The 23,956-nt window shown below is 39.5% G+C and overlaps 1 pseudogene; it reads right to left on the minus strand.

The window, feature by feature from the left end:
- Positions 1 to 23,956, minus strand: part of LOC112204998 (myomegalin-like) — a 92,551-nt pseudogene that overhangs the window by 63,338 nt on the left and 5,257 nt on the right.

The following is a 23,956-nucleotide window of genomic DNA, read 5'->3' on the forward strand; positions in this document are numbered from 1 at the left end:
TAATAAATCCTGTCAAATATTATTTCAAAAAGACTCTTTCTCTCCCGTCCTTTTCATTTTTAGTTTTATCATTCCATTTAAAGTGGAAAAGAGGCCAGGCGCCTAGTTCGCGCCTGAAATTCCAGCACTTTGGGAGGCCAAGGAGGGCAGACCACTTGAGGCCAGGATTTGGAGACCCCAACATAGCGGAACGCCATCTCTACTAAAAATACAAAACATTAGCCGAGTGTGGTGGCGGGAGCCTGTAGTCCCAGCTACTCAGGCAGGAGAACTGCTTGAATCCAGGAGGCAGAGGCTGCAGTGAGCTGAGATTGCACCACTGCACTCCAGCCTGGGTGACACAGCGAGACTCCTTCTCAAAAAAAATGGACAATAAAAAAAAAAGGGAAAAGAAATGTACATTTCTTGACTTCCTAGTTTCCCATCCTACCCAATCAATTAACACACCAATACCCTCCTTAAAACTATTCAACTTACTGTGAATACCAGGTAGAGGCAGAAGAGATACAAATCCAATAGGATATCTAATTTTTAATACTTTTCAGCTAGTTTAGTTGATGAATATTTACTGAGCGCTTACTATGTACTACATTATGCTATATTCTAGAGACTAGAAAAGAATGGGCAAGAGGTGTTTTCTGCCCTCAAGGAGCTTAGAGTCTTGGTATATATTCTGGGATTAGAGAGTAAGAGAAGGCATCCTAAAATTAAAAAATAAATAAATTTAAAAAGGCACCTGAGCTGAATCTTGAAGGATGAGTAAACTTTAACCAAATAAACAATAGGAGAGAAAAGGTTTTCAAGGCAGAGGGAACAGCAGGTACAAATAAATGAAAGTATGAAACAGCTTTGAATTGCAAGCAGTTCAGAATTAATAGAGTAAAAATCATTTAATAGAGAATATTGGAAGACAAAAGTGGATTTACAGTTTACCTAGAGAGGCAGGAGTCTGGTAGAATTTCAATCTGCATCAATCTAAATAGGAGGAACTAGTGATTCCATTTCCAAATAAGCCAACACCTTCATTAGCACCAAACTTTCACCAGCTGAGTTCCCCAACATAGGAAATGCCCACTACCTTTAGGTCACAAAGACATCAGGTGTTTTCAGGCTCAATCATGAGTTATTGGGCAAGTTCCTTTGTTATTCTTTTTGCCATTAGTTCATCATGTGTAAACTGGAATAATAATCATGGCTTTTCTTTTTTTTAAATTATATTTGAAGTTCTGGGATACATGTGCAGAACGTGCAGGTTTGTTGCACATTATACATGTGCCATGTTGGTTTGCCGCACCCATCAACCCGTCATCTATATTAGGTATTTCTCCTAATATTATCCCTCGCCTTGCCCCACAGCCCCTGACAGGCCCCTGTGTGTGATGATCCCCTCCCTGTGTCCATGTGTTCTAATTAGTCAACTCCCATTTATGTGTGAGAACATAGGGTGTTTGGTTTTCTGTTCCTGTGTTAGTTTGCTGAGAATGATGGTTTCCAGCTTCATCCGCGTCCCTGCAAAGGACATGAACTCATTCTTTCTTTATGGCTGCATAGTATTCCATGGTGTATATGTGCCACATTTTCTTTATCCATTCTAACATTAATGGGCATTTGGGTTGGTTCCAAGTCTTTGCCATTGTTAATAGTGCTGCAATAAACATACGTGTGCATGTGTCTTTATAGTAGAATGATTTATAATCCTTTGGGTATATACCCAGTAATGGGATTGCTGGGTCAAATGGTATTTCTAGTTCTAGATCCTTGAAGAATTGTCACACTGTCTTTTACAATGGTTGAACTAATTTACACTCCCACCAGCAGTGTAAAAGCGTTCCTATGTCTCCACATCCTCTCCAGCACCTGTTGTTTCCTGATTTTTAATGATCGCCATTCTAACTGGTGAACATGCCTTTTCACAAGGTTGTTGTAAATGAGATCATGCTGTCACATACTTAGAGCAATTAGCCAGTATTATGTATGTGCCGCTGAAGTCTTGCTCATTCCAGAGATGCTGCAGCTGGGTGCTGTGATCAGTGAGAAAGCATAGGGCAAGGGATTTTTCTCAACACATCATTGTGACCATTTGTAGGTAAAATTTATTTCTGATCCAATAATGTGTTCAGATTTATGATCATGGTACATAAACTTATGGCCCTGAAAAAGTCACAATTTCTATGAGTCCTGGTTCCCTCACTTAAAAAATGGGGAGAGTGATGCTTGTTCCGTGTCTTATAAAGACAAAATAAAACAACTTATGAGATACACTTAACCCACTGCTCAATACACTAAACCCACTGCTCAATACACTAAATCCACAGAGAATCCCTTCATCAGTGGATTCTCTGAGTGGGGAAAAGCGCCTACATAACGAAGTTGGTAAGGTTGGGAAATTAATTAAATCACTCACTCATTCAAAAATACAAATGAAGCATATATGCTAAGCAATGCCCTCCTTTCATCATGGAGTGTAATACCTATTGACCTCAACCTGACAAACATACAATTGGAGTTTGTATACACATACAACCATGCTGTTGGTTGTGGGTGGAGAATGAAAGAAAAGAAACACTGTTGTATGTTGGAAATGTTGCTTTCTTTGTCCCTTTTTTCTACACCAACATAAATGATAATTGTCATTTTCGCTTGTTAATTGACTAATTATGTTTTGGTTCCATAATGTGCCAGTATTTGCATTTTTAGTCTGTTATCTCTTTCCCTGTAATCAAAGGGCCTTTTTTCTCTAGAATTTCCTACATCAGCAAACATTTTAGAGGTAACTGCATTACTGAACAATTATAATTACTTTTGACAGATTGAGTACTTTTAATATTACTTCTCTCCTGTTCTAACTCTCTTTTTCTTACCTCTCTATAGTCCAGTCTCTTATTTGAACATATCTCTCTTCCTTCCCCCAAATCTCCCCTCTGTCTGGAATATTATACTCTACTTCTCTGACTAGTAAAATCTAACTCAGCTTTGGAGACCTTGCTCAACGTGAAGCCCCCAGGAGAAATGTCCTCTGGTAAGAGGCCTTTCCCTGCTCCTTTAATAAAAGTAGACATTTTCTCTCAAGATCTCAGAGTGTACTGTCCTTATCTCTATGAAAGCACTTGCCATGCTATATTGTATTTAATGCAATGTCTGTACTTCCAAATAGACTATAACTATCTAAGGGCAGGAACTAAAGTATCTCATTTAATGTGATCATGTGTTTGTTGCATGGATAAATGAAATAAGAAGGGATTCCTGGCTGCTTCTTCCAGGCCTGTATCCCTTTGTCTTTAAGCCCTGGAGGAGTCGACCCTACTTTGGCAAAAAACATTTAGCATGTCCCTTCCTCTCTCTGAGTACTGCTACCTATCCTATATCCCAAGGCTACCAAATGCATATTTTAAACTTTACAGAAAATACCATGTTATTTAGTATTTTACCATTTTTAGGGTAGGGCATAGGAATGTGTTCCTATCTCTCCTATATTTTTTCTAACCAATGTTTTCTCTAATTTTTAAACCCTTTCATGGAGGCGTTTTGTATTTTAGGTGCTGTCATTCAGAGTCCACAGGATGGATGAATGGATATGAAAATGAACAAACGTGTGACACAACACTGCATGATTTACCGGCAATGACTTTCTGATCAAGCCTGAAGTGGGTTGTAGCCTCTTTACTTACTTTTTATTTGACACATAGCAGAGAGAGATTTAAACTATCTCTTATTGGCCTTTTCCCTGCGTCTTAGCTTGGTTTCTGTCAGTGTTTCCCAGCATCGAGAAATAAGGACTAATCTGTCATATTAGATCTAAACTCTAAGAGAAAAGGATTTTGGGCCTTATATCTGCCACCCATTCTTTCAATGGAGGTGACACCCCTCATTTCTATATTTCCAGTCATCTCTCAATGAAAAGGAACATGCAGGCTGGCTGGCCTTTGGAGAGCACCCCACACAGTTTTGAGGAGCTCTGCAGCTCTGCTCGCCCTTTCTGCATCACAGCAGATCCAAAAGGTGAAAAAAAAAAAACAAAAAAAGGAGGGGGTTGGGGTGTTAGCATCCTTGCTTCCCCCACCAGCACCACACAGCTGTTCGGAGGTTTAGTCTTCAAAAGCCTCTTGATTATCATGCAAACTCTCCATGTCTTAAAAAAAAATACACACAGTATACATGAGAATGCTAAGCATAAAATTTGAAGAATAGGCTGTTAATTCTTAGGCACATGTTATATGGTGCATATTCTTTGCCCACAGAAATATCTGGTAGGATGTACAGAAAGTATTGGTGAAATATTTCTACTTACAAATTGAGGGAAGATGGGGTAAACCCATGTCAACACAAAATTTTTTGAGATTAGAATTTTACTTTTTTTTTTCTGTCAGAAGTTATCAATTCCAATTCCAGAATGAGAGAAACCCCAGTATCTCACAGACTATTTACACATTATTTATGTGGGACCTGCTTGCTGGGTATCCCTGAGGGGGCACCAAAGAGCTATTTCTTTCTTCCTTTTTTTTTTTTTTTTTTTTTTTTTTTTTTTTTTAGAGCACAAGAGTATAAGAAATTCCGGCTACCTGTTTCTGGGCTATTTAAATCCCAGTAGACATGCTCTCTTGTACAGACTTCCTGGGCTCAACCCAGCTCACAGGGAGCTGGGGAATCTGTATTACATTATCAGTTATTGTTTTTGGTCAAATCTAAGGACAAACATATGAAGAAGCAGAGCATGCAGCACTGGTTCAGGAGGTTCAAGCAACATTATCAGATTCTTGTTGAGAAACAAATGGTTGTTACTGTGCCACTGCACACTGCAGACAATTCCTAGATATCGAGAGAGGTCCAAGCTAGCAACAGAGGATTTAATACTAGCTGCTGGACTGGGACTCCTGGGCTCACTATGTTGCAGCTACAGATTCTCAGAATGCCATTTAAACTTCCTGAGTTTATCTGAGAAGTAAACCAAGGGTGTAGGTGATGAGGCAGCATTTACTGGTACAGTTAGTCCCCCCTTATCCACAGTTTTGCTTTCCATGGTGTCAGTTACCCACAGTCAACCACAGTGTGAAAATGTTAAATAGAAAATTCTAGAAATGAACAACTCATAAATTTTAAATTGCCCATTGTTCTGAGCAGCATGATGAAATCTCGTGCCATCCACTCTATCTCACCCTTGAATCATCCCTTTGTCCAGCACATCCAGGCTGTATATATCGCCCACCAGTTAGTCACTCAGTACTGTCTGGGTTATCAGATTGTTGCAGTATCACAGCGCTTGTGTTCAAGTAACTCCTATTTTACTTAACAATGTAAAAGTGCAAGAGTAGTAATGCTGGTATATTGTTATAATTGTTCTATGTTATTATTAACTACTGTTAGCCTCATTAACATTTAATTTATAAATTAAACTTTATCCTAAGTATGTATGTATAGAAAAAGACATAGTAAATATAGGGTTCAGTACTATGCAGTTTGAGGCATCCAAAGGAGGGACTGCTGTACAGGCAAGGGTCCATAAACTGCACCCCCCAGCACACAGCTGACAGAACATATGTTTATTGGGACATGCTCTTGAAAGAGACACCATAATGATAATACCATCCATAATCTGGACCAATCCATGGGTCATATTTTTATCAGGCATCACTATTCCATAGTACTGCTTCTAATTGGGATAACAATTATCCACTCACATGACTTACCTTCTCAAAGTCTCGAAGAGCCTGGGTCTGTACCTGAGGGGGTTTCTCAAATGCTCTCAAGGAATATGTCTGCACAAACGGGACCTTTTCACCACTTCTCCAGATCTGTGACTGCACTGGAGGGCCTCGATCTTTAGTGTCACTAAGAAAAGCTGTCAATGAAACAGAACAACAAAAAAAAAGGTTTATATAATAACAGCACTAGGATCATTCTAACTGGCACATTCCAGCAGAATTCAGTTTCTGCAAAATACAAACTCAATCTAGGCCACATAGAAACAGTTTACATAAAGTAGTCTGTGGTAGATCATATTAATAGCCATCCCCAGTGAATCAAACTAGTTTGGGTCCATAGGCCTTTGTAATGTGATACTCCTGCCATTAAGAAGTAGAGCCTATTTCCCCAACTCTTGAATCTGGGTTGGCAAAGTGGCTTGCCTTGACTGGCAGAATATGATATAAATGCTACTGTATGAGTTCCAGAGACTAGCTTTGAGAGGCCTTGCATTTCTGCTCTTGCCTTATTAGCATCCCAAGACAACCATGCTGTGAAGAAGTCGGTCTACCCCACTGGAGAAGGAAAGGGTGTTCAGCGAAGTGAAGGTGCCCCAGCTGAGAGTCACCACCTGCCAGACAAGTGAGCAAGGCTGTCTGAGACCTTCAGTCTCAGTCAAGCCATCAGGAAGTTGCAGCCAGGTGAGTGATCCCAGGTGAGACCAGCAGCGATAATGCCCGGTTTGCCAAAACAGAATTGTGAGAAATAATAAATCATTGTTGTTTTAAGCCAGGTGTGGGCAGACTTTTTCTTAAAGGACCAGACAGTGTTTTAGGCTTGTGGGTCACATCATCTCTGGCACAGGTACTCAACTCTACCCTGTAACACAGAGCAGACACAGACCATCTGTAAATGAATGAGTGTCACTGTGTGGCTATAAATCTTTACTTATAAAAACTGACTGTTGGCCCATGGGCTGTAGTTTGCTGCTGACCCCTGTTTTAAGTCACTAAATTTTGGGATGGTTTGTCACATAACAAAAGGTAACCACAACAGTCTAAAGGAAAGAACCAAGCTGCTAGCAAACTATCTCTACCGATAATTTTTCAGGTTACTATTTAGTAACAGTAACAATTATAACAGCCAACATATTTAAAGGGCATTACATGTTACAAAATAGTTTCACATGAATTATTTCATTTATGAAGTCGCTGCAATCAGTGAAATAGACATAAGTGATTATTAAGTCCATTTTACTGATGAGTAAGTAAAGATTCAGAAAGTTTGCTTGACCAAGATCGCATTGCTAAAAAGTGGCAGAACCAATCCCATATTTTCTCCATCTGTCTTTCTTAGCAGTATGCTACTACTGTGTTATTTTAGCAATTAAAGGGATTGCAATAGGTCTGAGAGTGGGGAAAACAGGTAAAGAGGCAGAGACTCAATCACTCCATTAACCAATGGAAGCATTGCTTTGGGAGAACCTAGTGGAGTCTAAGCTGTAATTAACCCTATGCTTGCTTTTGAGAAGTAACATTGTTAAAGAATGAGAAATCAGAGCCTCTGTCAAACAAAGTACACAGAGGACCTCATGTTGGGGCAGGGTTGGAGTTACAGACAGGTAGAAAACATAGAAAGCTACATACTTTCCTGGCTGACAGAAGGAAATAATGAACTTTTATTATGGAACTATTTTTTAAATAAGAAGACAATCATGGCAAAGCATTAAGCGCTACAGACAGTGTCAGGGCAAGTAAGAGCAAAACAGGTGCTGGGTGACTGCCTGGCTGAGGAAAAGTTAACTAGACACTTGGGGAAAGGAGATCCAAGGGAGTAAGAGGCAAAATGCCTTTGCATGCTTTTCTTCCTATCTCTTTTTCTTTCTCTCCTTCTCACTCTCTCCCTTCCTTCCTTTCTTCCTTTCTCTTTCTTTTTTTTTTCTCTTTTCCCCCACCTCTCTGCCTGCCTCCTTCCTTCCCTCCCCTCCCCTCCCTTCCCCCTCCCTCCCTCCCTTCCTCCCTCCCTTCCTTCCTTCCTTCCCTCCCTCCTCTCTCCCTCCTTCCCTGCCTTCTTTCCTTCGTTCTGCCAACTTGCCAGAAGGAGCCCAAGAAAAAGCACCCAGATGCTTCAGTCAACTTCTTAGAATTATTTTTTTTTTTATGTTCAGAAAAGATGGAAATTCATTTCTGCTAAAGAGAAAGAAAAAATCTGAAGACAGGGTGAAGGTGAACAGGCCCATTATAAGAAAGAAACAAAAATCTATATTCTGTCTGCAAGGAAACGAGAGAGAGAGAGAGAGAGAGAGAGAGAAGAAAGAAGTTCCAGGATTCTAATGCACCAAAGGGATCTCCTTTTTCTTGTTTTGTTCTGAAAATTTCACCAAAAGAGCACAGGAGAACATCTTGGCTAATTCATTGGCGATGTTGTAAGAAAACTCAGAGAAATGAAAGAAATGAAGAATTACTGCTGCAGATAATATACAGCCTTGAGGGAAGAAAGGCGTTTAAGATTATAGATATAAAGGCTATTGCTGTATTCTGGGATAAAAGAAAGTGATGCAGGGAAAGGGGAAGTTGGAAAAACTGGAAAAAGAAAAAAGAAGAAAAGAGAAAAAGGACTGGAAAGACATTGGTGAATAGAAAGATGAAAAGGGTGAAGAAAAAAATGATGATAGTCAATAGGGTGGTTTTAAAAGAGGCTTTTGTTTTATTAATTTGTTCTTGTGTGAGTGTGTGTGTATGTGTTTGTTTTTTGCCTAAAAGTATTTAACTCCCCATTACACCACTGATTTCAAAGAAAAAAAGCTGAAATGTAAGATCATATGACTTGTTTTTAAACTGAACACTGTATACTGTCTTTTTATTTTTGCAAAATTAATGTAGTACCCAGTGTGTCTTTAGATAACCCTGTCCTTAATGATATTTTCAATAGCCACTAACCTTGCCTGGTACTGTTTCGGGGTTTAAACTAGAACAGAAATTTAAAGCAGGCTTTATTAGTGCATAGTACAAATCAATTACATATATATGGAAATATTATTTTTCCCTCTTCAATTGTTTTTCATGCAGCTTACCCAATATAATTGTTCTGTTAGTTGTATACTACTCTGTGATAGCAAATAATAATAATAAAATAATTATGATGATATTGCCCCTGTTTTGGTGATATTCTGAATGTTTATACGTAAATGCAAAATTTTTAATTAAAAGTAATTAGAGGCTGGGCATGGTGGCTCACACCTGTAATCCCAGTTTTTTGGGTGGTTGAGGCAGGTGGATCACTTGAGGTCAGGAGTTCAAGACCAGCCTGGCCAACATGGCGAAACCCCATCTCTACCAAAACTATAAAAATTAGCCAGGCGTGGTGGCAAGCACATGTAATCCCAGCTACTCGGGAGGCTGAGGCAGGAGAATTGCTTGAACCTGGGAGGCGGAGGTTGCAGTGAGCCGAGACGGCACCACTGCACTCCAGCCTGGGTGACAGAGCAAGACTCTGTCTCAAAAATAAATAAATAAATAAACGTAATTAGAAAAAATGATTTCTTCCACATTTAGGTGAAATTAAATATACTACTAAGGGGAAGATAATCTGATAAAACAGAATAACAATACATTACAGTTAGATTGGTGGATATGATAGAAAGAGCAATGCCTTGAGGCTTGGATTTGAATCCTGACCACTTGCTAATTGTGGGAATTTAGGCAAATCTCTTAATTTTGCTGATATATTGCCTCTGTAAAACAGGGGTAATAATATCTGCTTTATAGAACTGTTATATGGATTAAATAAAATAATAAAAGCACCTTGCCACATGTATTATATGTAGTAAGCATTTTATCCATTCCCCTCACATTTTTGCCCTAGTCCTTCAATTTTTGCCTCAAAATGTAGAATATTGACATTTAAAATGTTGAGCACAGTAACCCTTGGAATTTGTGGATTTAACACACATTTCAAATACTAATTTTAAGTGACTCTGAAATTCTTAACTTATTCAAATTAAAAACTTTTTTCCAAATTGTGCATATAAACAATCTGTGCTTCCGGGCTGTTATGAAAAAGGCAAAGAACTTAGCAAGGAAGTAAAACCCTCAGGTTGAGAACAAGTTTTGTGGAAAATAGACCCCCAAAGAATGTCATCTTCCCTTTGGTTTTGCAATTCAGGTAGATCTCTGGCTAATGTTAGTGCAGTAATAATTGTGCTGTTGTTACGAATACATTAATAGTAACAATAGATAAGATACCGAGTGCTTATTCCTTGATAGCCTCTGTACTAAAAGCTTTTCTCAATCTCACCTATGAGATTAACATTATTATTATACCCATTTTATTTATTTATTATTTTATTATTTTTTTTTTTTTTGAGACTGAGTCTGCTCTATCACCCAGGCTGGAGTACAGTGCCACGATCTCAGCTCACTGCAACCTCTGCCTTCCGGGTTCAAGAGATTCTCCTGCCTCAGCCTCCTGTGTAGCTGGGATTACAGGCGTGGGCCACCATGCCTAGCTAATTTTTGTATTTTTGGTAGAGATGGGGTTTCACCATGTTGGCTAGCCTGGTCTTGAACTCCTGACCTCAGGTGATACGCCCGCCTCAGCCTCCTAAAGTGCTGGGATCACAGGCGTGAGCCACCATGCCCGGCCTATTATACCTATTTTAATGGTGTATTAAGATAAAGATTTCATTTTAGTAACATAATTTATTTTAATCATTGTACAAGTGAGTTTAGCCTTGCAATTACAGAATCGTTAAAAGTATGAAGAATTCACATAAGTATCTGTAATGATTTACTGTACTATGCTGCTTCTCAGTACCTAGAATTATAGCTAGCTTATAATTCTCGTGTGAAATTGCTACAGTAGTATGTGCAAATTTGGAAATTCACAAAAGTTTGAAGATATTGCCATGATGAATTTAAAGAGGCCATAATTCAAGAGAATTAAGATCAATAGAAAACCAAGAATTGGCCAAGTGCCAATTTCTCTCACACACTTTGGAAAGCTGGAGTGGGTGTATTGCTTCAGGTCAGACATTCAAAACCAACCTGAGCAATATAGCAAGACTCCCACCTCTAAAACAAAATATTAAAAATTAGGCATATGTCTGTAGTCCCAGCTACTCAGGAGGCTGAGGTGAAAGGATAGCTTGACCCCAGGAGTTTGAGGTTGCAGTGAGCTATGATCACACCACTGCACTACATCCATAGTGAGAGAGTGAGACCCTGTCTCAAAAGAAAACCAAATGAATAAACAAAAGAAACAAAGAATTTAACAAGGCAAGGCCCACAGCATCCTTACCTGCTGTGTGACTCGTTCTGGGTACCATCTCCCCATCATCCTCTGCAAAATAATCTCTGTGGAGGCAAACACATCATTAATTAATGAGATACTACCCCACAAGGCTCCCATCCCAGGGATCGAGGAGAAGACACCTACCTATTTGTCATTTCTATTTATCTCTCTGCAAGTATTTACTAAGCTTCTATTATGTATCAGGGACCGTGTCAAGTGCTGGGGATACAAAGGCAAACACCACAGAAGAGTTCCTATTCTCAATAAGTACATGAGAGCCAGCCATTAAATAATTTCACAAGAATTAACTACTATTGTAGTAAATGTTGTGAAGGAAAATGCAGAGGGAACTTAACTAGCACAGGGACTCAGAGAAACTCAGGGAAAGGAACATTTAAACGTAGATGGGAGGATGTCAACCAGGTGTAGAATGGGAGAATGGGAGTGGAAGAGTGTTCCATCATGAGAGAACAGCAAAGGCCCTGAGTCAGAAAGGACTCTGGCCCGTTAGAGGAACAAAGAAAGCCAATGTTGCAACCAGGCCACGCAGGACCTTGTGGTATGGGGTAAGGCCACTGAGTCTAATGTGAAAAGCTATGGGAAATCAATGAAGGATTTTAAATTAAGGAAAGAATGGTAATGATCAGATTTATATTTTAGATAGGTCATTCCAGCTGCATTCTGGCTCTACACAGTGAGACTGTGGAGGGGCAAAAATGGATGGTGAGAATCTATATTCCAAATAGGAAGTTGTGATGGTTTAACAAAGGGGAAATTTTAAAAATTTAAGATATGTTTAGAAAGTAGAATTGACACAGAAACCTTGAAAAACAGACAAAGTTTATGAGTGGAAATGTTAATAACACCATGATTCAGTAGCAAGAGGTGTATCTTTTCAGCATAGTAAATACCACCATCCCTAGCAGAGAGGGGACAGTATCTCAAAATGTATTCAACAAATACTTCTCAAGCCCATGCTTGACAAGTGCTTTTAGGCACTGTTGTAAGCTCCACAAATGTAGCAGTGAGCAAAACAGACAAAAATCCCTGCACTCGTGGAATTTTTACAGTAAGGGGAGACAAATAAATAAATTGTATAGTAGCAGTTGGGAACAAGTGCTATAAAAAAAAGTAAAGTGGGGAATGTGGATAGGGAGAGCTGGAGGTAGGAGGAGGTAGAGGGGATTGCAATTTTCAGTAGACAAGGCTGCTCTATGAAGCCATAAGGATAGGCATGGGGGTCTCTAGGGAAAGAGTCTTCTAAGCAGAGAACATAAAATGCAAAGGCCCATAAGAGGAAGCATACTAGTTAGTGGCTGGGTGCAGTGAGCACGTGGTGAGCAGTAGGAGGTGAGGTCAGGGAAGTAATGGGAAGACTGGGCAGGGGGTGCAGACTGTTTGAAGCCTTTCAAGACATGGAGAGGCATTTAGCCACTAGAGTCTTGTGAATCAAAAAGAAAGACGGACTCAGTGACTAATGTTTTAAAGGGGGGCTGTCTACTGTCTTGACAACTGACTGTCTGATGGGGATGTCAGAAACAGATGATTTCAATAACCCTACAGAAAGATGCTTTCAATAGGTAGCTTATTCTTTAAACTCTTGGGGGCTCCCAAGAATTCTGTAAACAGAGATTTAGAGGACTTCTCTCTTTCTCTCTTTTTTTTTTTTTTTTTTGAGACAGAGTTTTGCTTTTGTTGCCCAGGCTGGAGTGCATGGCACGATCTCGGCTCACCACAACCTCCGCCTCCCAGGTTCAAGCGATTCTCCTGCCCCAGCCTCCCCAGTAGCTGGGATTACAGGTGCCTGCCACCATGCCCGGCTAATTTTATATTTTTAGTAGAGACGGGGTTCCTCCGTGTTGGTCAGGTTGGTCTCGAACTCCTGACCTCAGGTGATCCGCCCGCCTCGGCCTCCCAAAGTGCAGAGGTTACAGGCATGAGCCACTGTGCCCAGCCTACAGGACTTCTGTTTTTAAAAGCCAGAAGATATTCACAGGGAGGCAGAGGAGGACCTGGCATTTGCTTGGAAATTGTTGGTTTTTTCTTCCCTGCCTCAGGGCTGGATCTTGGCAGAAATCTTCACTTTGTTAAGTCCCAGATGGACATGAAAATACCAGACAGGGCACATTGGGCTACACATGCCACCTGACAATTATTTCGTATCCAAAAGTAGATCACCAGCTTGTGATTCTTCCAGGCCCCCTGCCTCTTTCCCTTCTCCTCCTTAAAAGCTTTCCCTGAGAGTAAACAATGCCAAAGAGGAATGTACTACGTATGTACTCCCCTCTGTGGAGGTAAAATAGGAGAAGGATGTCAAAACCATCAACCAGAACAATGTCTTTAAAAAATTTATGGGGAAAAAATTTATACTTAGCTGCTGCTATTCACTGAGCATTTCTGCCTAGTCCACAGACAAAGGTGGCTGCATCTGCTGTCAGGAGCAAGGTCAACCCTCAGGCCAAATTCAGCCCATCCGACATGTTTTATTTAGCCCACACAAGTTTGACCCACTTCTAACTGCTCTTGGGAAATGAGTGGGTCTACCAACACTGGGCCTGCCTTCCCACACAGCGGGATAACTTGCCCCCTTTACACAGGACAGGGATGTGTTTTCCAGTTTGTCACAGTCCCTGCCACTCCCTGTCCTTGTCGTCCCTCATTCACTTAATTATGATACTTGCCTGGCATCTTGCAGGTTTCTGATGCTGTTACCCCAGTATAGACCAAGTGCAGACAGAATTTCATTTCTGCTTTATTAAGACACAGTCTTGAGAAACCCATTGGCTTCACACACAATTAATTAATTTGTGGCAACAAGCTACTATATTGGCTTGCATGTCACTTTCACCTCTCTGGGCATTAGTTTTCTCTAATATTTATAAAAGAAGGACATGACTTTCTAAGGTTCCTTGCAGTAATTATGCAATTCTATTCTAATAGATGCTTAAACATAAAACCCATTTTAATACTGTCCAAGGATCCAGGGTACCTTCCAGACATGATCTCACTCAATCTTCTCTGCTCTGCAGATTGCACATTATAGGTCAAGAGCAAGCTACAACACAGCAATACATATCAGCCCTACCAGACACCTCACCCTTCCTGCATCACCCACACCCACTCTGAGCACACTGCCTGCCTGATATGAATCAATAACTGGAAGGATAGAGAGGTCACTTTAGATGGGTACTGAGTTAATAAGCATACTCGCAGTGTCTCGGGAGATTTTTAAGAAATCACTTTAGCTCTATTAACAGCTCAAGTTCCCTCTCTTATTGCCAGAGAAAGGGGCTCACTCAGCTGCTCCACAAGTTACAAAGGAATCTGACGCTCCCCAAGGGAAGGGGCTCAGAGTGAAGAAACACAGAGTGTAAGTCTAAGGGGTTGCAATTTGTGACAACATTTGATAAACCAAAGTGCAAGGAGAATTGGGGTATGATAGAGACAGACTCCAAGCATGGACACACACACACACACACACACACACACACACACACACACACACACACACACACACACAAAGTGGTAATATATGTTGGTACATTCTTTCGTATTACCCAAGTTCAGAAAAAAATTTTATATCCTTGTCCTAGTTTCTCAAATTCAAGTGTCTCTAGTTTTTTAAAATATCAATCCATGAATGACTCATGCTCAGCTAATATGTGGTTCGCCAGGCCACTTTTAGCTCTCCTGCATTTCCATATATAATCTTTCCCCCATGATGCTTTCACTTAAAATTTTGCTTTTTCTGTATAAATGAACTATATTTTTCCTCAATGTCTTACCTTGTCTTTCTCCCTACGTCATCAATCTGCTAATGACAATACCAATTCCACTAAAACCACATATATTAATATTCTCACCAGGACATTATTTTGCTTTTGGAAGTACCAAGCATTTTCCAAGTACAACCTACTCACAAGCTGTTCACCTGCTTGATTTCTGCATGGTATATCACTCATATTTTCTTGAGTTGCTGATAAGTAGCTATTAAGATATTAGACTCAAATAATACATCAACATTCAATATCCCATATTACTTGGTTTTTCTATGGCTTTCCAGGGTGATTAAGTTGAGAATGATCAGGAAATAATTGCTTCTCTGAAGGCCATCTGCCACTCCCTGATATTCTGACATTCTCAAACTGTCCTGTGATGATTTCTTCCAGTAATTTTCTAAGAATGGTAGTTTCATTTATGGCCAGGGTTATCCAAAACACTCAATTTTGCTTTACTTGAAACTGGCCACTGATATAGCTCCTTTCAAGATTCAAGCATCTCATTGGTCCCACTAGTCTAGTTTCTCATAACATTGTGGGGAGGGGTAGACACTTGGGTTTCTTCTTGCTTAGGAGCCTGCAGAGAGAGATATTTTCTATAAGGCAGGTATAGACCTTCCTCCGTAAACTGTTATTTCTGGTATTATTTTCTTGTATTTTAGTCTGTCTAATTTGTGGACTGAGAGGAACAACAGATCATATGAATGAATCATCTCATTCAAAAGCAATGACAAGATGGTAATCATCATTACAAAGCAGGTTCTATGAGTCTTTGAACAGTATGAGATATTTGTATTCTAGGACCAAAATCACCACTAAAACTATTTCTAAGGTACTGATGCCTGTCTAGGCTCCATACTTTCTTCTCTCCAGTCTCACCTACTAAAATAATTAACCTAAGGTTATTTATTCCCATATGAGTGTCTAAACTCCCAAAGGAATGGTGATTTTCTGGCCCTCTCTTCAGGCCAATCACATGTATTTAGTTTGCTCTGAGAACCACATAGTCTGGCCCTCCTACTTCATCACTAACCACCACCCTTGCTTAACATTTCTAAGCCTGAAGACCGGGGCCATCTCCCAGAGGCATTTTCTAGCTTTCAAGCTTCTTTATATATATATATATATATATATTTTATTATTATGAACAAAAATTCTGAAGGAGAAAAAACAATCTGCTATAGCAATACCTAGAGCAAAAACCTGGGCCTTCATTGCTATTTTTAGGGTTTTTATAATTCCATTTTGTAAACATTTATTGAGAAGTTGCTTATATGCCAGGTACTGGAAATACAAAGGTGAAAAAGTATATATACCCTGTGGTTAAAGTACTCAGAATCTATTGAGGGAAGCAGACACATGATTCAGAGAGATAATTATTAGAAAAATTAGATTTAACAGAGATTTCAGAACATAAATAAGATAGCAGTTAATTTTGTCCTGGTGGGGAGTGGGCTGGGACAGGGTGGTTGGTGGAGGGGTCTAGGAAATTTACAGAAAACAGATAACACTGAATCTAGGTCTTAAAGGATGGGTGTAAATACACAAGGAAACATAACAAAGACCCAATTATAGGAAAATGAACGGTGTGTTCAGGGGGCTTTCATTTTGTTTTCCCCTTCCCAACCACCCCGCTCCATCTTCCCCCCACCCTGAGGAGCCCTAAACTGCCTCCTAGGACATCTTCCAACTTCCTGTTTACCTTTCCCCCTCCTCAAGCCTTCCTCCCCAAGTGCTCACCCTCAGGTGGGAATATGAAGGGAAGCCAAGGGTGAAATTGTTTCTTCATTTGCACCTCCTTCCTCAAACACTATAGCTTGGAAGCCCCCAAAATGATTTAAAATAATGTCAGCAAGAAAGGGGCTAAGATTTGCACTATTGTGAAAATACCCATAGAAACAAACTAGAAAAGAACCCAGAGAAATGAAAAGTCCGGAGGTTTAGAGTGGCGGAAAATATACTGAGCATCCTCCCCCTTTTTTTCTTACTATTTTTGCCAAAAGGCTAATTCTTATTTTTAAAAAGTTTGAATAATCTATTTTTATTGAATTTACATTGCTCTTCCTTTAATGACCTTGATAAAAGATGAACTATGGAAAGGACTCGGCTCGGTGTGGCCTCTCAAACAATGAGGGGCATGTGGCATGACAGCAAGACTGCTGAAGTTTGCTCTTTCTTGGGGTCCTCACAGGAGTAGGCATTGAACCAAATGCAGATTCTGTTCCAATTCCCATATTCTTGGAGCTCATTTAACATGAGTTGCTGGTTTCTGTTTCAAATGAAATAAATTTTTCAAACGTTCCAAGATCCATTTTTCCTATTTTTAATTTACAGCTATATTCAACTGTGGCAAACACAAAAGGGTCAGAATGAGAAGAACTGTGGCCTATTTTTTAATATGGGAAGCTCTGGCCCTGACAATTTATAAATGGTAAGATTTTAGAAATAGTGTCAACTTAAAAACAAAGACATCTACAGTTAACAATTTCTGGACTGCTGGTGCATAATTTTATAATTCCACAGGTTTTCTTGCACTGGAATTTTCCTCAGTACTAATCTTGTATTAAGTGAACATATTATTATCATGGACAACCATCACCACTCACCACCAATGCTGCCTCTGCAATTTACTGAATGCCTGATACTTTCTAGGCATCAGTTCATTCAGTCATCATAGAATCCTGTGAAGTACGTCATACAATCCCTGTTTACAGATGAGGAAACAAGGGGCCTGGAAGGATAAAGTAATTTGCCCAAGATCGCACAGCTAGTTGGTGTCAGAGCCTGAACTTGAAAACTGTCTATTTGACTCCAAACTTTTACTCTTCCCAATATGCCCTATTTCTAACCACACATTTACAGGGAACCTCCTTTGTACCTGCCTTGACTCCAGGGAACTCACCCCTGAGAAGCTGAGGCGAAAGGAAGGGTGGACGGTTTGCTGTGCTAATGAGATGGGATTTTTGTCTCAAACCCTGACACAAACTTGTTTCTTAGACTATCAACTTATCCCTGATGGGCACAGCTTACACTTGAGTATTTGAGTACTGGTGTAACAGATGCCATGTAACAAAATAATTAAAATCCCAAAACGGAAGTGGCTAGTGTGACTTTTTATATAGGTCCTATCGTGAAAAGTGAGTCATCCATCATTTTATACTTCTCTATCTCTAACCCACTTTTTTCAGAATATTTACATCTTTCTCCAACCCCTCCCGTGATAACACTTGGCATTGTCCCTACCCAAGGGAATAAACTGAAACGCGGGAAAGGTGGTGGAAACAGAAACAATCAAAGTGGAAAAGGCATTTGTGAACAAGCTCTGAGACTTCTCAGATGTTTTTTTTTCCTCTTGCCAAGGAGAGACACTGGATATATTTTCTATGTTCCAAATGTTGCCAAATACCCTCCCACAATGTGGCACCCGAATTGTAAAAACACATATTCAAATGCAAATAGGGTAAAAGCCCCAGATGCAGAACGTTAAGACTATTATATAATACAGTGAAATTATCATTTTTTCTCATCTCAAGATCTATCATTATAACCTCTGCAAGTGAGGATGCTTAATTGGCAAAGCTCCCAAGGAGAGAGAGCATCACGGTGAGCCTCCTTCTGCATGCTGACTAAGTGTGGGCTGACTTGGCACTGATACAGAAACATCCACTTTATTCCAGTATAGGCTGCAATTACACCCTTCACTCAAAGTCTATTCACTGACAGTGACCGTCACTCTGAGAGGCTGTTTTCTGGAGTGCTAAGTCCCCAATAGCTACAGTGAGCTACAAAATCATCGTGCATCCACAACAATTTCTTTAAGTTTCGGGATCTTTGTTTTGTTTTGTTTTTGGTCCAGCACTAAGTCTTCATCCTAAAGAAAATAAGGAAACTAACATTACTTTCTTGATGCTATCCATCAAGGTTCAGAGAAACCCCTTAATAAGTAAGTAATTATTTTTCCTCACTTTACCTTCTGAGGTCATCACATATCCAAATATCTAATAAATTTTCCTCTACCTCCCCTGCATCAGCCAAGACATAGGTATCACTCTTTCAAAAGAAGACATGAAAATAACCTGCTTTGGATTCAGTCACATTACCCCAGGGATGGTGTATGGTCTCTCCACCCACCTCTGAAACTTACCTTTTGCATTTTGCTTTTGGTCCTGGCAATGCACCCTAAAATCCTCAGTTTTCATTAACAACTAATATCCACAAGGCACTGGAGTATATTACAGTTGGCTCAATCTTTCTAGAGCCCTAGACTGAATGTTAAGAAACAGGTGATTTTTCCCCTTTCCACCTACTTTTATATTCACATAATCTTTCAGTTTCTTTTCTTTACAATGTCTATTTTTGATGATTTAAAAAGAAGTACATGCCTCGTAGAAATTTTGGAAAAGAGAAAAGTGTACAGAGAAAAATAAAAATAATTTTTAAAATTCTACCAACTGAAGGCAACATTGATAAAGATTTTTATGTATTTAGTTGTTCTTCAGTTTATTTGCCTGTGTGAATTCTGCAAATGGAAATAATATTGAATATAACAGTTCTGCATCTTGCTTTTGTTTACACTACGGAAATCAAAGGTTGTGAGGAATATATTTTTAGAGGAAGAGAAAGAGTCAGGGAAGGAGGAGCAGGAGAAAGAGGCAGGTGGGAGGAGGAGGAGAATCTCTCAGCAGCATTATAGACCTGTTGAGGATTAGCAAGAATGAATCTAGAGTCTTTCTTCTCAGTGCGGTTTTATAACATACTAAAACAACACTCATAGAATCCTCTAGGATTTTAAAATAAAATTGACTAAGGGTTACCAAGCCGGGAGATGGTTAAGGCAGTTAGAGATTCTAAAGCAGCGTTGAGAACACGATTCAAAGAGCTGACTCTGACGTCTAGGTTCAGTATGGAGGTGAATAAACAGCAGATGGCCTGGAAGATACAGAGAGCTGAGGAACTGGAATACATGACGCAGTAAACAACATTCAGAAAGAATGAGGAAGTGGGGGACTTGACCTGTGGTCAAGAAGTATAATTTCAGCATTAAGGATCCTAAGGGTGGAAAATCTGGAAGAAAGATGAGCTACAAAAGATGGCTGTGCTGACAGCATACTGAAGTGAATTCGAGTTAAGGCTATGTCAGGTCAAGGTATAACAGTGATGTATGTCCATGCCTAGTGACCCCTCTAGAATGTCAGTCTCTGGAAGGGAGGGTTTTTAGATCATTCACTATCATCTGTCCAGCATTAAAGAAGTCTAGATCATAGGAATTTGATGCGTATTTCTTTTTTTTTTCTTTTCCTGTAACTGAGGAAACAAGACACATATTTCTTAAACAATGATAAATACAATCTGAATGTATAATGGTGTCAAGTTTGATAACCTGTTGTATCCATTCTACAATAAGGAGACACCCACCAAACAGATATTCCCATCGGCCTTTTGGGGAATGTTCTCTGGAAAGCTCTTAATAGATGACCTTCTAAGTGCTAGAGGCAATGTTAGATGCTGAAGACTTATAGACAAAAACGTTTCATTCTGCCGATAAACTTGGAGTATGGAAAATATCAAGTTAACCAACTAGCTACATGCTACAACAGAGTAGGCAGAGCGTGTTCTGGCTACACCCAGATCTAGGTTCTAAAAATAATTCCTAAAGGAGGTACTTCTGAATCTAACCTCTGAAGGGTATACAAATTTATCCCAGCAAAGGCAAGGCTAGATGTGTAGGTGGGAACAACTGGTATATTAAGGCCCACTCATAATAATTTTAGCTCAGGGTAAATTAAGTCGCAATGACTCTCCAACCAGCTCCCCGGGTCTGCTGGCAATAATGCTGCTCCTGTGGTGCCAATAACCTGAAAATCTCCAAGTAATACAAGAAAGTTATACACAGAAAACCTCCAACTGATACACAGAAAAACCTAAAACCAACTCAATTCCAAACTTTACATGTTGTCATTTGGTAGACACAAATGTGAACTTCTTCCTGCAATAAAAACCTATGTTGACTTAGTTTAAAAGCAGCATATAAAGGATGTTGCCCATAATCCCCTAACCAAACACGGCATCTATTTTCTCTTTTCTCTGTCCTTGTAATAGACATCCTAATAGGTATACATAGTTTTGATGTAATTTACATCTATCTTTTACTTTCTTATCTTAAAATTTTCTGTTTATTATCATTTCAGGAAACGTTTCAGGATAGTAATAGAGATTAACAGCAACAGTGAAGCATTTTACCCTAGAGAAGGGTAAAAGTTGGAAATGTTGCTATTGATTCACCTAGGTTATGCCACTTTAATGTCAGTGTGCCTCAGTTTCCCCCTTTACAATACAGGGATTCAGGTCTTGAAAAAGATATTTAAATTGAATGCAATATCCTTCTTATGGGACTATAAGTAATTTGCAATGTACTTTCAAGAACTGGAAATGTTGACGTAGTTATTCTACTTCTGAACATCTCTCATTCAAAAAATAATGCTGTGGAAGAAGATGCTTTATGCACCTAGACATTTATCAAGTATTATTTATAATAGTTAAAAATTGGAAGTCTACATCCTTTGGGTTAGGCATAATGATTTAAAAGACACTGTAAATCCACAGCATGTTATTCTACATTATGAATGATAATATACCACATTATGAAGTGGAAAATAAATTCATTCTTAAATTGTGTGAAATGCTAGAAATCATTCAATTTTCTTTGTGAGTCAATGCTTTCTAGTTTTTTTTGTTTTTTTTGTTTTTTTTGTTTTTCCGACAGAGTCTTGCTCTGTCACCCAGGCTGGAGTGCAGTGGTGTGATCTCGGCTCACTGCAACCTCCACTTCCTGGGTTCAAGCAATTCTCATTCCTCGGCCTCCCGATTAGCTGGGATTACAGGCACCCCCCACCATGCCCACTAATTTTTGTATTTTTAGTAGAGATGGGGTTTCAGCATGTTGGCCAGGCTGGTCTCGAACTCCTGACCTCAACTGATCCTCCTGCCTTGGCCTCCCAAAGTGCTGGGATTACAGGTGAGAGCCACTGTGCCTGGCCAGTGAATGCTTTCTATATGTCAGAAGTTATTGCTTCTTTCCACCCTTTCCACCATGACCATGATAAGAAGACACTAGTTGCAAGTTACCTCTTCCCTCACTGGCCTTGGAAAAGACAAGAAAGAAAGACGTTTCTGTGGAATGTAACAAGCAGAAAAGGACTGAAGATAATGAGACAGATTAAGGAAAGATGAATCATAGGCTGTGAAAGTGCTATGAAAATAAAACAGTATTATTATACAATTTATTATAAATAGTCTATGACTAATTTAGCACTTTAGCCATAAGCGTTCAGAAAAAAGAAATTCAGATCATGCTTGTCTTGCTGGCCACAGAACTCAGAAAATGCTCTGAGGCAGAGGAAGACAAGTCCTCAGTGCATTTGAGTGTTTTAAAATAGAATCACATAGAGCCACCTTGGGTCAATATGACATCTCTTGTATTCTGGACTTTCTTCTAACTTTAAATGCTATTTGAATTTTTGCCAGAGACAACTTGTGGAATGTTCTGAGCCCAGTTTGGAATTTTATTTATAAAATGGGGGTAGATTTCAATAGAAGTAGTGTCCTGGGGCATCCACTGAATGGATGGATGCTCCACTTAGCCTTGAAAATATGATCCCTCAGCCACAGTCAGGCGAGCCTCCCAGGATGGGGAGGGCACCATGAGGTGTTACTTATCCTTTCTGAGACAAAAACAACCCCTTCCCAGTCTTTAGGTATTTTAAACATAGTCTTAGCACGTAGCTGAAAAAAATGGGGGTTGGGGGAGTCAGGTCCAGACTGATCTAGTATGTGGAAAATAAGCAAGTAGGAGTGAAAGCATTGATTCTGGCAAATTCCCCAAGCCGAAATCCAAGTATAGGCCCATTTAAAAGTAGACTGGAGTTGCCAAGGCAGAATTTCCTTCTTAAAATTCAGATAATTAGTTGCTAGTAGTGCTGAATATTAAACAGGAAATTCAACTTCCAAAGATGTTTCAATAATAGAATTCTGAAAACAAGCATTTTCCTAATATGAAGTGTTACATGCAAAGCACCAGCACCATAATAAGTAAAGGTATTGGAATTAACTAGGCCTTCATACAACACATACTAGTTGTGTGAATGCCAGCAAATCATTTAACCACTTTAACCTCAGTGGCCATATATCTCTGGTTGTAACTATGTCTTTGTAAACAGGACTCTCTACTAACTCACCATAAATTCAGAGAAAAATAAATGTCCCTGATTCCTCTAGGCTAAACATTTATATAGAGAAAAACAAATTCAAATAAGCTATCAATGGAGATCTGTTAAGTACAATATAGCTGTGGTAAATGGACACCTTGTCTTGCTTGAAGGCTGTACTCCAGAAAAGAAACAAAGTCAAAATTCTTAAATTTTGAAACCAGATCATTAATTTTCTTGAATGTTACTTCCATTTTCCAAATTTTCACAGATACAGCAAGCAAATGCAATTAATGCTTGCATTTTATTAAATCAAATTGCAGGGGAATAGAAAACAAAACAAAACAGACTAATTTGCTTTCCTTTTTTAACCTTCAGTCTTATAGTTTGCCCTTAAACATTTCTAGTTCACTCTTTTCTTGAGTTATGTGTTCGGGGAAGTTGTATAAGGTTCATACACGATTCACCTGATGTTTACTCAGCTTTCTCATATGCTAGAAACCAGAACATTTCCACTGAAATGGGGAAGATAATTAGTAATGACTTTTTCAGCATTGAACGATGTGGTAGGCTAAAATAATGGCCTTATAAGAATGTCCACATTCCTAATCCCCAGATCCTGTGTATATGCCACTTTCCATAGCAAGAGAGGGCTTTGCAGATGTGACTAAAGATTTTGAGATGAGGAGATTATCCTGGATTATCTGGTTGGGTCCAATGTAATCATAAGGGTCCTAGTAAGAGAGACACTGGAGGGTCAGAATGATCAAAGGAGATGTGATGATAGAAGCAGAGGCCAGTGATGGCATTGCTGGAAGGGGCTATGAACCCAGAATGTGGGTGGTCTCTAGAAGCCATGAAGGGCAAGGAACAAATTCTCCTTTAGAGCCTCTAGAAGGAGCACAGTCCTGCTGATACCTTGGTTTTAACCTAGAAGACCAAATTTCAGACTTCTGACCTCCAGAACTTTAAGGCAATACATTTGTATTGTTTTAAGCCACT

The sequence above is a fragment of the Pan troglodytes genome, chromosome 1 (genome assembly GCF_028858775.2).
Source record: "Pan troglodytes isolate AG18354 chromosome 1, NHGRI_mPanTro3-v2.0_pri, whole genome shotgun sequence".
Taxonomy (NCBI): Eukaryota; Metazoa; Chordata; class Mammalia; order Primates; family Hominidae; genus Pan; species Pan troglodytes.